Here is a 12,523-nt window from a genome sequence, read left to right as displayed (position 1 = left end):
AATTTGACTCTTGTTGTCCCACTTGAACTATTCTGGGTTAAACATGAATTCTTTATTGAGGCCCCCAAATTCTTACGTTTACCGCTACAGCTTTTTTAAAAACCAAGTCCTTATTATTTATAAAGCTTGAGACTTAACAAAAAATGTCTCTGCCCTTCTTTCCTTCCTCTCCTACCATCTCTTCCTTGATATCCCCTCTCCCTCCTCCCCGTAATTCATCCCCATACTATAAGTTGAAATATCAACACAAGAGAGTTGGCTTAAATGTGAGATAAAATATTTCTATCATCTGTTCAGAGACTTCTGCCAAATATCAAGGTTATTGACCCACCTGGAGTATAAATATACTTTGAAAACCATATGTCAAGGGACCTTAGCTTACATTATTCACTTGGGCATGCTCAGAAGTAGGCTGCTCAAAAACAGGACTATGCCGGAGGCCGCAGTAAAAGCCAGGCTGCAGTGTGGTTGCTTTTTCAGTGACCTAAACAGTATCAGAAGAATTCACTTGTTGTGATTCATTTATTTAAAAAATTGAACAGCTAAATTTTTCATTTACAGAGAGGAAATTTGACAGAAAAGGGGAACTACGATATTTTTTCTAAGAAATCATCGGTTAGTTTTCAGTAATCGTGATGGACTCCTATCCCAGCTACAACAGTTTGACGAGTGTGAAAGTGTGAAGCTTCTGGCATGGCTCCCAATGGTCCCTCTCTTAGTATTAATGCCCTTGTGTGATCCCCTCTCCTTGAGTGTGAGTTGGACCTAATGACTTTCTTCTAACAAGGAGAATATACCATAAGTGATGTGATCACTTCCATTATTGGATATAACAAAAGACTGTCCACTCTTACTGGTATTTTGTCTCTCTGGGCTCTTTTCACTTATTTACTATGACAGAAACTGCCACAAGGCAAGGAACTGAAGACAACCTCTGGCCAACATCCCGCAAGGAACTGAGCCCTTCAGCTCAACAGCCCACAGAGAACTAAATCCTGCCAAAAACTACTGAGTGAGCTTGGAAGCTGATCCTGCCCCAGCTGAACCTTGAATTGAACCTTGCAGCCTCTGCTCATATCTTGGTAACAGCTTTGTAAGAGACCCTGCAGCAGAGGACCCCGCTAAGCTGTGCTCAGAATCGTGACCACACAACCTGTGATATGATAAACACATATTGTTTTATGCCAATAAGTTTTGGGATAATTTGCTATACAGCAATAGATAACCAATGCAATAAGAATAGGGGAGTATGCCCTTAAATTGAGCAGAAGCCATAATACCTCTTCTCAACATAAAAGTAGTTACCCTCCTCCTCCCCCCAGAAAGAACACTTCATGGTCATAAGGTTGCTTGGTGAGCACGTCATAAGGTAAAAAGGAATTCATTAGTTTTAAAAGCTCTTTCATCCAAAGTTGAATAGTTCCAAAGGCTAAAAAAAAAAAAGTTCTCCCTTTTGGACAGGATGAGAAAGCACTCATGACCTTCTGTCCTTTTCTTCCACACAGCCTTTCTCCAGACTGTCCAGTTACAATACAGTTGATTAGGTTTTTGCTTCCTGTAGTTATCTCAAAATTCACAACCCTCTGACCACACTGATTGTCTTACATGTTGTCCAAGTGTCATGCAGATGTTTCTACTGTCCAACTTATGCTGATTGTTACTAACTTTCATCTCAATCTTATCCCAATAACTACAAGTATTATTAGCTCCAGTTTATGCAAAAGGAAATCTGAGAGGCGTCACATGACATGTAAATGGAAGACAAAAGAATAGAATCCAGTCTGAAGTTCCCATCCCTTGGGTCACTCAAGTCCTCGGTGCCACTCCTTCTTGATTGTTTGTGTGAATATAGAATGAATTTAAAAACTTACACACTGAATAGTGCTCATAGCTTTCAGTTCTACCTATTTCTGCACTGACATTCTGTAGTTGATACCGGCCTCTTGACTTCTTGGGTTATATGGTCCTTCCTCCAGTTTTGTACATTCAGTTCACTCTGATCTCTCCCCCAAAGTCTTAGAATCTCAGAATCCAGAATCTTAGAATTTTTCCCAAACGTTGTGTATAGCTTTCTCGAAAGGCTTCAACAAGGCATGAATTTTGAAATATTGTATATGTGGATTCCAACTCTCGTTCTACCATTTATTAGATAAAGTTGAGAAAGTTGCATAATATCTCTGGTCCTCAGTTTTCTAACAGTTTATGAAAAAAATAGGAATAAGTATGTGTGTTTTAATAATTAAATGAGATACTAGATATAAAACATTGGCACAGTGTCTGCCACATTGTAAGTACTCTACAACTCCTAATTGTCTCCCACCTGTTACCCTCTTTTCTATTATCTTCTCCACAGTCTTTCCTATATTAATGAAAGACAATGGATTTTTCTTTTTTTTTTTTTTTTTTTTTTTTTTTTTTTGGCTAACCAGTTTTTTCTCCACCTTGGCAAAACTCAGCATCAATTGAGTACCTAATTAAATGTTTAAAACACATGCTTTCCTTCAGGAGTTGATTCTTCCCGTTGTGTCGTTTCTTGGTTAGTGTTAACGTTTCTTTTAGCATCACTATACAATAATACCACACACTACTTCAGAAATCAGGTATCATTTCAAGGCTATTGGAGTGGGGAGGTCTTGTTAATGATGATATTAAATCTCAAATTAATATAAACATTGGTCCCAAGGTAGATCTGCAAATAATCCCATGAGTTCATTTGCCTTTAGGAACTATTGGAATCCCTGACAAAATTCCCAAGTCCAAATGACTATCAATGTCAGATCGTGAATCAGATAATATGGTACAAATTTTGATTCTTGGCGTGTGCCCTCTTCTGAGTTCATTCCTTTGTGATGAGATTTCACATTATTTGGAATCAGAAAGACACCTCACAGACCTGCTCTTATCTCAGTCTTTCCACTTTGAGCTGTGTGATAATCACCCTATGTTTATTTCCAAAAGAGAATTTGTCCTTGATTATGTTTACTCATTTTTCTGATTAGTTTCTAGTAGGAACTAGTGGGAAAACATCTCCAGTTTTTGTATGAAACTATGTTCTGAGTGGTAAAGTTTGGATATCTTTCCACTTGCCATTTATGCCTTCAGACTGGGACACATAACAGGCGCTGGGCTCACTTAAGAACCTAGGAAGCCTAGTAAGAATGTTGATGATTTACCACCCCAACAAAAAACTTTCAACCTTTATCTTCAAGATCTCAATTGCTTTTCAATGATTTCTTACCCAGATGACACAAATTTCTTTCTTATACTTGATACAAGGTTTCAAGACTTAAGTCCTTTCTTAAGGGATGTAAGAACTGCTAGTATTCCTTCTTTAAAAACTTTATGGGTGAAAAGTCAGGTAACGTCATCCTTTTTCATTCTCTTACCCATTAAATCATTATTTATTTTTTACAAACTGTCTGCAGAGGCTGGACTAGGTTTACTAGGTTTACAATTTTATTATGAAACTGAAAATTTCAATGAGATACAAGTGGCGATTTAACTTTCAATTGTCATCTTTAGGTCTACGCTCTTAGAGAAAGATGAGATTTTCTATTACAGGATTTAAATTAAAAATGTGTGCTACTTATTTGATTAATGTCTCCCTCCTAATCAGACTGTAAACTCTTTGGAAGCAGGCACCTCAACTATTTTGCTCATCATTACATCTGCAAACAACACAGAAGTTAATAAGTATGTGTTTAAATGAAAGAATGAATGCATAAATGAATGAAGAGCTGGGATCAGATTTATTGTGTCATAGAAACTGTGTCCTTAAGAAATCTTGTTGACACCAAACCAATCTGTAAATTGTGTTCCCTATATTTGCCGTGTTTACCATTTCATAAGGTCATGGATCTTCCAGTAGAACTTAGTGCTAACGCTGACTTCTACGAGGCCACCTGAAATCTGTAGCAGGGTGGCTAGGTAAAATTACAACAAATCTTTTGCTTCCTCAGCCTCCCCAGGTTCTGACCCAGAAGAATGGACTAAGTGACTACCATTAACATTCAAAACTTCTAGGCTTCTTATCTCAAAAGTATCTACTCATCTGACTCCATACATAGTTGTCACAATATTATTGACTATATTCCCTATGCTGTACTTTATATCCCCATGACTATTTTTATAACTGGCAATTTGTACTTTTTAATCCCTTTCACCTTTTTCACACATTCTCCCAACGGCCCTCCCATCTGGCAACAATCAATTTGTTTTCTGTATTTGTGAGTTTGTTTCTCTTTTGTTTATTATTATTTTTTTAGATTATACACATAAGTGAAATCATATATTTGTCTTTCTCTGCCTGACGAATTTCACTTAGCATAATACCCTCTAAGTCCATCCATATTGTTGTAAATGGCAAGATTTCATTCTTTTTTATGGCTAATATTTCATTGTATATATGTACCACATCTTCTTTATCCATTTATCTATTGATGGACACTTAGTTTGCTTCCATCTCTTGGCTATTGTAAATAAAATTGCAAGGAACATAGAGGTGCGTGTATCTTTTTGAATTAGTGTTTTGGATTTCTACAGATAAATCCCAGAAGTACAATTGCTGGGTCATATGGTAGTTCCATTTTTTATTTTTTGCTGTACACCTGAAATTAATATAATATTGTAGGTCAACTGTAATTAAAAAATAAATTAAAAATAAAGATAAAAATCTTTTTTTATATTTTTTTAGAGAGAATTTTTTAAGGAATTTATTCGAGCCAAAACGGATGACTATTGCTGGGAAGCAAGATCTCAAAATCAAAATCTTTTAAAGAGCACAAACTCATGTGTGTTGAATCAAACAATTTCTCTAACACCTAAAAGTTTTGGACCTAGAATTCAGCCATACTTGAATACGGAGGAAGGAAGTAAAGGAGAGGTAAATGGAAGGAGGTGAAAAGAGAAAGGCAGCAGAAAAAAAGCACTGATTTTTTAACACTATTGGAAATAAGGAAAATAATAATTATTAATATGTAACTAGTTGTATTGTTACACGATTACCAAGGAATTATATAGCATATTTCTCAAAGCCTAGGTTTTTAAAATTGGTAAGTAGATTGTTGAGACAGTGGTATTATCTCTTATAGTTCAATATGTTGCTATTGGGAGCACAGTAAGATACCTGGTGTTTATGTTTAATATAAGTTTCTATCTTTCCTCTATCAGGGGAAATCGAATAAGGACACCATGGTTTAGAATACCTCAAAATTTCTCAGCTGTACCTTGATATTAAGATATAATTAGTGGTGGGAATGAAAATTCCCTACACTGGGAATTCTGGCTTTATTGCTATTAAATCCTCTGCATAGAGGCTGAGCCAGAAGGTCTTGGAACCTCATGTTCCACTTCCCTCTCGCATCCTGTTCCCATTTCTGCTACTGAGTAGATTTTCTCCAAGAATAAATCATAAGATGTAGACGGCATCTGTTGCCATAGCAGCTAACATGTTTAGTTCTACCTTCCTCCTTTCAAAGAGACCTGAATGCGTTCAGTACCTTTCTTGGGGTTAGAACATAAGTTAGAAGCTAGGCTAGGATTAGCCTCAGATATTCTCTCAACCACTGAGATAAAGCATCTGTGTGAATTCATTGATGGTTGATATTCCAAACATCATCAAATCACTAGAAGCATGAAAAAGGAATCAACCATATGATTAATTGATGGTTCCATATTAACACCATCTGTCTAGGGGCTCTTCTAAGAGCTCTATGGCAAGAGAGAACAAAGAAAACTAATTGAGCCTGAACTTTCTGTAGCTTAGAAAGTTGGTTACATCTCCAGTTAGATTCACATGTTTAATTCCCTGCAGTTTAATTTAGCAAGCAATACTCCATTAAGGTTGGCCCTCCCTCTGATGAGTCAGATAATTACTTGTTTCTACTACTTCCCAGCTCTCACATCCCTTCCAATTTCTTTTGTTTTGTCAATGGAACTACTGTCTGCTTGGTTAGTTGAAGGGATTAAATCCTAACTGAAAGAGAAGTAGGATTCTTTATTTGAAGTGACTGCTCTCTGGGTCTCCATAATAGAAACAGAAAAGGCAGGAAGTCTTACAAACACTGTCATCACATTTATACTAAGTCTGCCCATGTTTGTCCTTTTCAAGACATGGCTCACTGAAGCTGTGGAAAATTAAATAGGAAGATAAATTCTAAGGAAGGAATACAGACAAGCACATGTATACACAAAGACTTACGCACAAATCTTCACAGCAGCTTTATTCATAATAGTTCCAAACTGGACACAACCCAAAAGTCTATCAACAAGGGAGAACAAAACGCTACTCAGCAATAAAAAGGAATACTCTCTAATACATGCAACAACGTGGATGAATCTCAAAAGCATTATGATGAATGGAAGAAGCATACTGTGTGATTATATTTATATGAAACTCTAGAAAAGATAGGTTTAATCTCTAATGACTAAAAGCAAATCATAATGGAAAGAACACAAAGGACATATGTGGAATGACAAAAATGTTCTGTAGATTGATGTTCTGTATGTGTGATTATATAGGTGCATAAATTTATCAAAGTTCATTAGAATACTTAAAATGGAAGCATTGTATTAAATGTAAATTATAGTCTATAAACATAATATCTGTATAGTCATAATGAAGAGGAATTTGCACTCAAAAAGCTAATGCCCTCTTTGTTCTGCTTCTGTGGACTTGTTTACTGCATAGGCCGAAGGGCAGAGTGATCTCAAGATCACCTGAAGACCTACCCTCCCCTATGATTGTTCTGTCTTGATAACAGACATAGTACCTAAATTCCTAAATCACATGCTCTGCAACTGCCCATAGCCCATGCTAACTGTAACAACGTGGATATAAAAGCAAAATTGCCCCTGAGCTCAGGGCCCAGATCTTCAGAGCACTAGCTCTTCTGGGACTGCCAGAGTAATAAACCTGAGTTCTCCAACTTCCTGAGTGGTGCTTGGTTTCTCGTTGATCTTGTTTTGCAACATTTCTGCAACAATATATGACTATGTATGTATGTATGTATGTATGTATGTATTTGTTTGTTTCTAACAAACCCTTGTCAACACAGACACTGCCTTTTACCTTGGCCTTCACTTTCAAATAGACAAACAGACTCAACATATATTTTATTGGGTTAGATGCTATATATTTGTAGTATGCTGGATAATATCCCCACAGATATTAAGTCCTATTCCTAGAAACTATAAATGGTAAAAGGGTCTTTGCAGATGTGATTAAGTAAGGCAAAGGGAGATTTCCTCTGCATGAGAAAGTAACATGAAGACAGAGGCAGAGGTTGGAAGAGTGGAGCTACAAACCTAGTGGCCACCAGAAGCTGGAAGAGATAAGGAACAGATTCTCCCCCTAGAGCTTCCAGAATGAGTAAGCCCCAGTAAAACTTATTTCAGACTTCTGGCTTCCAGAAAAGTGAGAGAATAAATTTCTATCGTTTTAAGCAGCCAAGTTTGTGGTAATTTATTACAGCAGCCACAGGAAACTAATACGATACTTTTCATAAAATTCCAAACATTGAGAAGTTTTAAAATTCCATTCAATTAGAAAAGAATTTTTAAAGTGAGTATTATAAACAAGATCTCAGGGAGAACCGTGCTCAAGTAATTTATAATCAAAGGAAGGAAACAAGTGCTAGAACACAGGACAGAAAAAAAACAAGAACTGCAACAGAGGCTGCATGGGTCACAGGAAAACAGAGAAAGAAAAGATGATATCTGACCAAAGAATCAAAGAATGCTTCTGGAAAAAGCTGCCTTCAAATTTGGCCTTGAAAACTGATAAGACTTCAGCAAAAGTTAATGAGAAGCCTGAATATAATTGAGAGTCAATTGTACAAGTTCATTCATTTTTAAGCGTCCTGGGAACTCTTGATATTGTGGATACAGCTAGTTCACATAATGCCCTGGGAAAAAGTGCCACTCTCACAATGGAAAAAGTATAATATTGATGCCATTCTTGTATCTTCACATAAGCCATAGATAAGCATCCTAAATATTTTCTGCTCTGTAGGAAAAGTCTTAAAGCTCAGACGAATGCTAAAAATATAGCTTCTGTTGGCACTAGCTTTTTAAAACTGTGTCCAAGAGCAGGGGTCTGAAATTTTGTAGTTGATAGCAGTCCCAATATTTCAGAAACTCATTTGCCCAAAAGGCATAATCTACACACAAAGCTGTAACAACAAATGAATAAACACAATGAATGAAATATGCTATCACAAAAGATATTTAGGGACTAATGACCAACAGCAGCATTTTCAAAATTAAAAACTAGGTTCCAGGATTTATAGCTTCGTATACTATAAAATCCTCCTCAATTTTCCCAAGCCCCCACATTCTCCCTCCATATACACACATATTATTAATAATGAATGGGAATGAGTCCTACCAGGTATGAAAGCACATTGCAGTAATTAAACCATCTTGGTGCTGGAGATTGATATAGAGTTCAATGATAAAGAAAATAGAAACCAGAATTATACATAAATATGGTAGAAATTTGGTATATAATAAGTTCATATTTCATATCAATGGACAACTAATAATACTAAAACAACTGGTATTAAAAAGAATAAACTGGATTCTAATTCATCCCTTGCCCTAAGACATAAATCCCAGAAGATCAAAGATTTAGGTACTAAAAGAATGAAATGATAAAAGTGCCAGAAGAACACATACACACACACACACACACACGCACACACTCTCATAAAAATCTTTGAGTACAGAACTCCTTTCCTATCAAGACACAAAACCTAGTACCATAAAAATAAAAGGATTAAAAACATAAATAAAAAAAGGTTGATAAAATCAATTATATAAAAATGAAAATTTTGCACCAGAAAAAAATTCCATAAACAAAGTAAACAGTCTAAAAAAAATATGCAACCAAGAACAGAGTGCTAATTTCCTTAGTATATAAAAAAATAATAAATGTTAATTAAAATAAAAGATTAGCTATCCCACGGAAGAATTGACAAAAGACAAGGATACATGGTTCAAATGGCTAATAAAACAGTTGACGGTATGCTAAATTGGTATCACTTTCTTAAAGGTAATTTGGCAACATCTAACAAATATTAAAGTACATATATAATTTGATGGAGGTTACTACAGCTGGGAAATTCTTCTACAAATATTCTCAACCAAGTGCCCACAGATAGTTATGTACCAGAATGTTTTTTATGTGTCATCGTGATATACTATTGACATATAAAATTATTTCATCAAATTTGTTCATTAAGATGAGAGATTTTATTATTTGTATACCCTATGGAAAGAGGTATAGATTTGTTGAAAAGATTATTATTATGTTGAAAAGTTTTTTATTGAAGAATGTCACCAAGAATGTTAGGTTAGGGAAAGGAGGAAGCAACTATAAAGTCATCTTCCATCATTTTATTTCAAAAAGAAAGGCAATAGAATTTTTTTAAAAAATACAAAGCTTGGAGTATAGATATCTTCCAGGACTACACCCATGCTGAACCCCATTAAAGTTAGCCATTCTTATTTCCTAAGATTTACAGTTAATCATTTCAGAAGTATCTCTCACTACACTAGCAAATAAATGAGAAAGTCATGTAGCAGAAGTTGTTCAGATGAGGGCTCTTTTTCAAATGATATTTTAGCCAGTCATAATGGAACACTCACTCATCTGCCAAGTTATTAACAACAAAGGAGATCATCAGTGGTCTAATTTGAGATGAAGGAAAATAATCCAGGGAATATTTTATAATTCACTAAAAAGAGGCATCACTCCCAATTGTCCAAGAAATAGCTTTTATAAATTTTCAGAGTTAAAAATGTATGATAGATTCCAGACAAGAAGCTTCTTCAAACCCATAGCAATTGCTCAAGTTTTTCTAAGCATGGAAAATCACCTATGGAAAGCTACATGAAAAAAAAGAAAAACCTTTGATTCACTTTTACTTGTGGTCTAAACCTTTGATAATTCAGAGAAGAAAGCTTTTGTTCTACTAACTCTCTACCTGGAAATCTTGTTAAAATACCCACCAAAGGCTTTAAAATGCAGTAAGAAGCTCATGAACCACTTGTCAGTTAATGGAAAGATTTACTCCCTAGGAATTCTAAGGTAGGCTAGTAGAAGGGTCAAGAAGAGGGGTGATGCAACAAAAGCATCTGTCCTCACAGATGGAAGTGCAACCTTATGTCTTAATCTCAGGTGACTGCAGGGACAATTTCAGCCATAAATAAGGGGCCTCAGATTCTAGGATTTGCTGTGGATCTCTCTCTCTCTCTCTCTCTCTCTCTCTCTCTCTCTCTATTGTTGTTTTCCTGGTTCCTGTAATAACAGAGCCAACACTTGTCCTTATTCTCAGAGAAATTAATTTGCCCAATGATACATAGCTATAAAGATGCAAAAATGCCAAATATACACCGTCATTTTTGTAAGCCATTACAACCAACTTCTTTTTAACATAGTCTCTGTAACAGCTTTATGCATGCTGATATAGACCTCACATGAAGCTATAACTCACTCTCTCAACTGGACAAAAAAAAAATTGAGGTATTTATTGTCCATTTACAAATGTAGTTTTAATTAAACTCTCAGAAAAGTTATATTTTTGAAATGTAAAGAATACCTCTTGTCAATCTAATTACTTTTCTTTTAAATCAAGCTATACCAACTTAAATATACATTTCAATTCTACCTCAGCTTTATCAGCACAGTGTTATCAGTTTAAAAATATTTTTATTTACTATTGCTCTATTTTACATTTTCATTGCTAGATAGTACAATTTCTCATATTGTTTTCCAATTATATTTCCTTTTGAATTTCAGCCCATGTCACTTGCCTGCTTATCTTTTGTAGTCTTGATATTTTTCTCATAACTTTGTGTGCACCCTTAATATTTTATAGATATTAAATTGTATCATATCTGATGTAAATATTTTGTGGTACATTTTATTTTTTACGATTTTGTTCATCATAAAGCTATTTTAACCTTTTGTATATTAACATATTTTTATTTTTATTGCTGTTACTTAGAAGTTGAAAAGTTATCATTCCTCCATAGATAAAATAAATGATTATATTTTCTACCACTTCTCCTCTAATTTGATGTTTTATATTTAATCCTCTAATTTGGTTTCTCGACATTTCATTCTTCTTCAGCACATAAGCAGAAGCAAATAAATTATAATTCTCACTCTCAGTCTAGCTGTAAAGACATTTTTTTTTCTTTCACCCAGCAAAGAATGCTCCATGATTCTACAAAGAACTCATTCATTCCACACATCATCACCCGCTCCCTCAATCCCCCATCCCTATGACAATCACTACCCTTTTTCAATTGGAGTACATTTTAGTGATTTGTATAAAGTGGTTTTTTTAATATTTCAAAATACTAACCAATCACTTCAACATGACATATTTAATAATTTCCCTCACTTACTCACTTCAAAAATTATTTTAATTTAAAGACTATTATTTTAGAGTAGTTTTAGGATCATAGTGAAATTGAGAGGAAGGCACAGAGATTATCAATATGCCCCCTACACCTCTCTTATGCACAGCCTCTCCCCATTATCAACATCCCCCACTAGAGAGGTATATTTGTTATAACTAGCAAACCTGCAATTACACATCATAACCACCCAAAGTCCATAGTTTATATCCCTACCCATTGTTCAGTTAATTTACTCTTCTCTGTGAGGTTTATTTATACATGTTTGATGCTATCTTGTTATTTTATATTAATACTTTTCTATCTGTATCAAAATACCTTTAATATTATTACTTTATTATCTTTTAATATCTGATAGGTATTTATTTCCCTGTTGCTGTTTTTTAATATACTCATCTTGCTTTATATTACCCACTCATTTTTCAAATGTTTTAGAAGTTTTTACTTAATTCTTAAAACTCTTTTTGAGATTTCAATGAAAACACCATCAAATATACTATTTAAAAAATTGGAGAACTTATAATTAATATGGTTCATTGAGCTGCTATGGAAAATTGACTGTTGTGCCTCCATCATTTAGAAAAGATGGACAAAATATAATGAAAATACTACAAATAATAATAGTAATAATAATAATAATATTTAGCTCTAAACCAGAAAACAGAGGATAAAGCAATAAAATTTGTAAAAAATAAATCTAATAGAAGATATAAAATATTTCAACTATAAGAAAATTATAGCACCAGATAGAAGAATATCAAATTAAATGGACAAATTTAGAAATACTTATTTGCAAGTAATTACATTTCAATTATTCTTTTCCTACGTATCATTTCTTTTGCATTTTTGTTTTAATTAATGAACATTATTTTTTAGAGAAGTTTTTAATTTACAGAAAAGTTGATCAGAAAGTATAGGGAGTTCCCATATACTCCCTCTCTCCTCATCCCCACCTCAGTTTCCCCTATTATTAACATTTTGCATTAGTGTGGTATATTTGGTACAACTAATGAAACAATATTAGTATAGCATTATTAATTAAAGTTCATAGTTTACATTAGAGTTCACTCTTTGTGTTACATAGTTCTACATGCTT

This window comes from Pteropus medius, unplaced genomic scaffold (assembly GCF_902729225.1).
Source record: "Pteropus medius unplaced genomic scaffold, Ma_sr-lr_union100, whole genome shotgun sequence".
In the NCBI taxonomy this organism is placed as follows: domain Eukaryota; kingdom Metazoa; phylum Chordata; class Mammalia; order Chiroptera; family Pteropodidae; genus Pteropus; species Pteropus medius.
Note: the sequence above shows the minus strand (reverse complement) of the source record.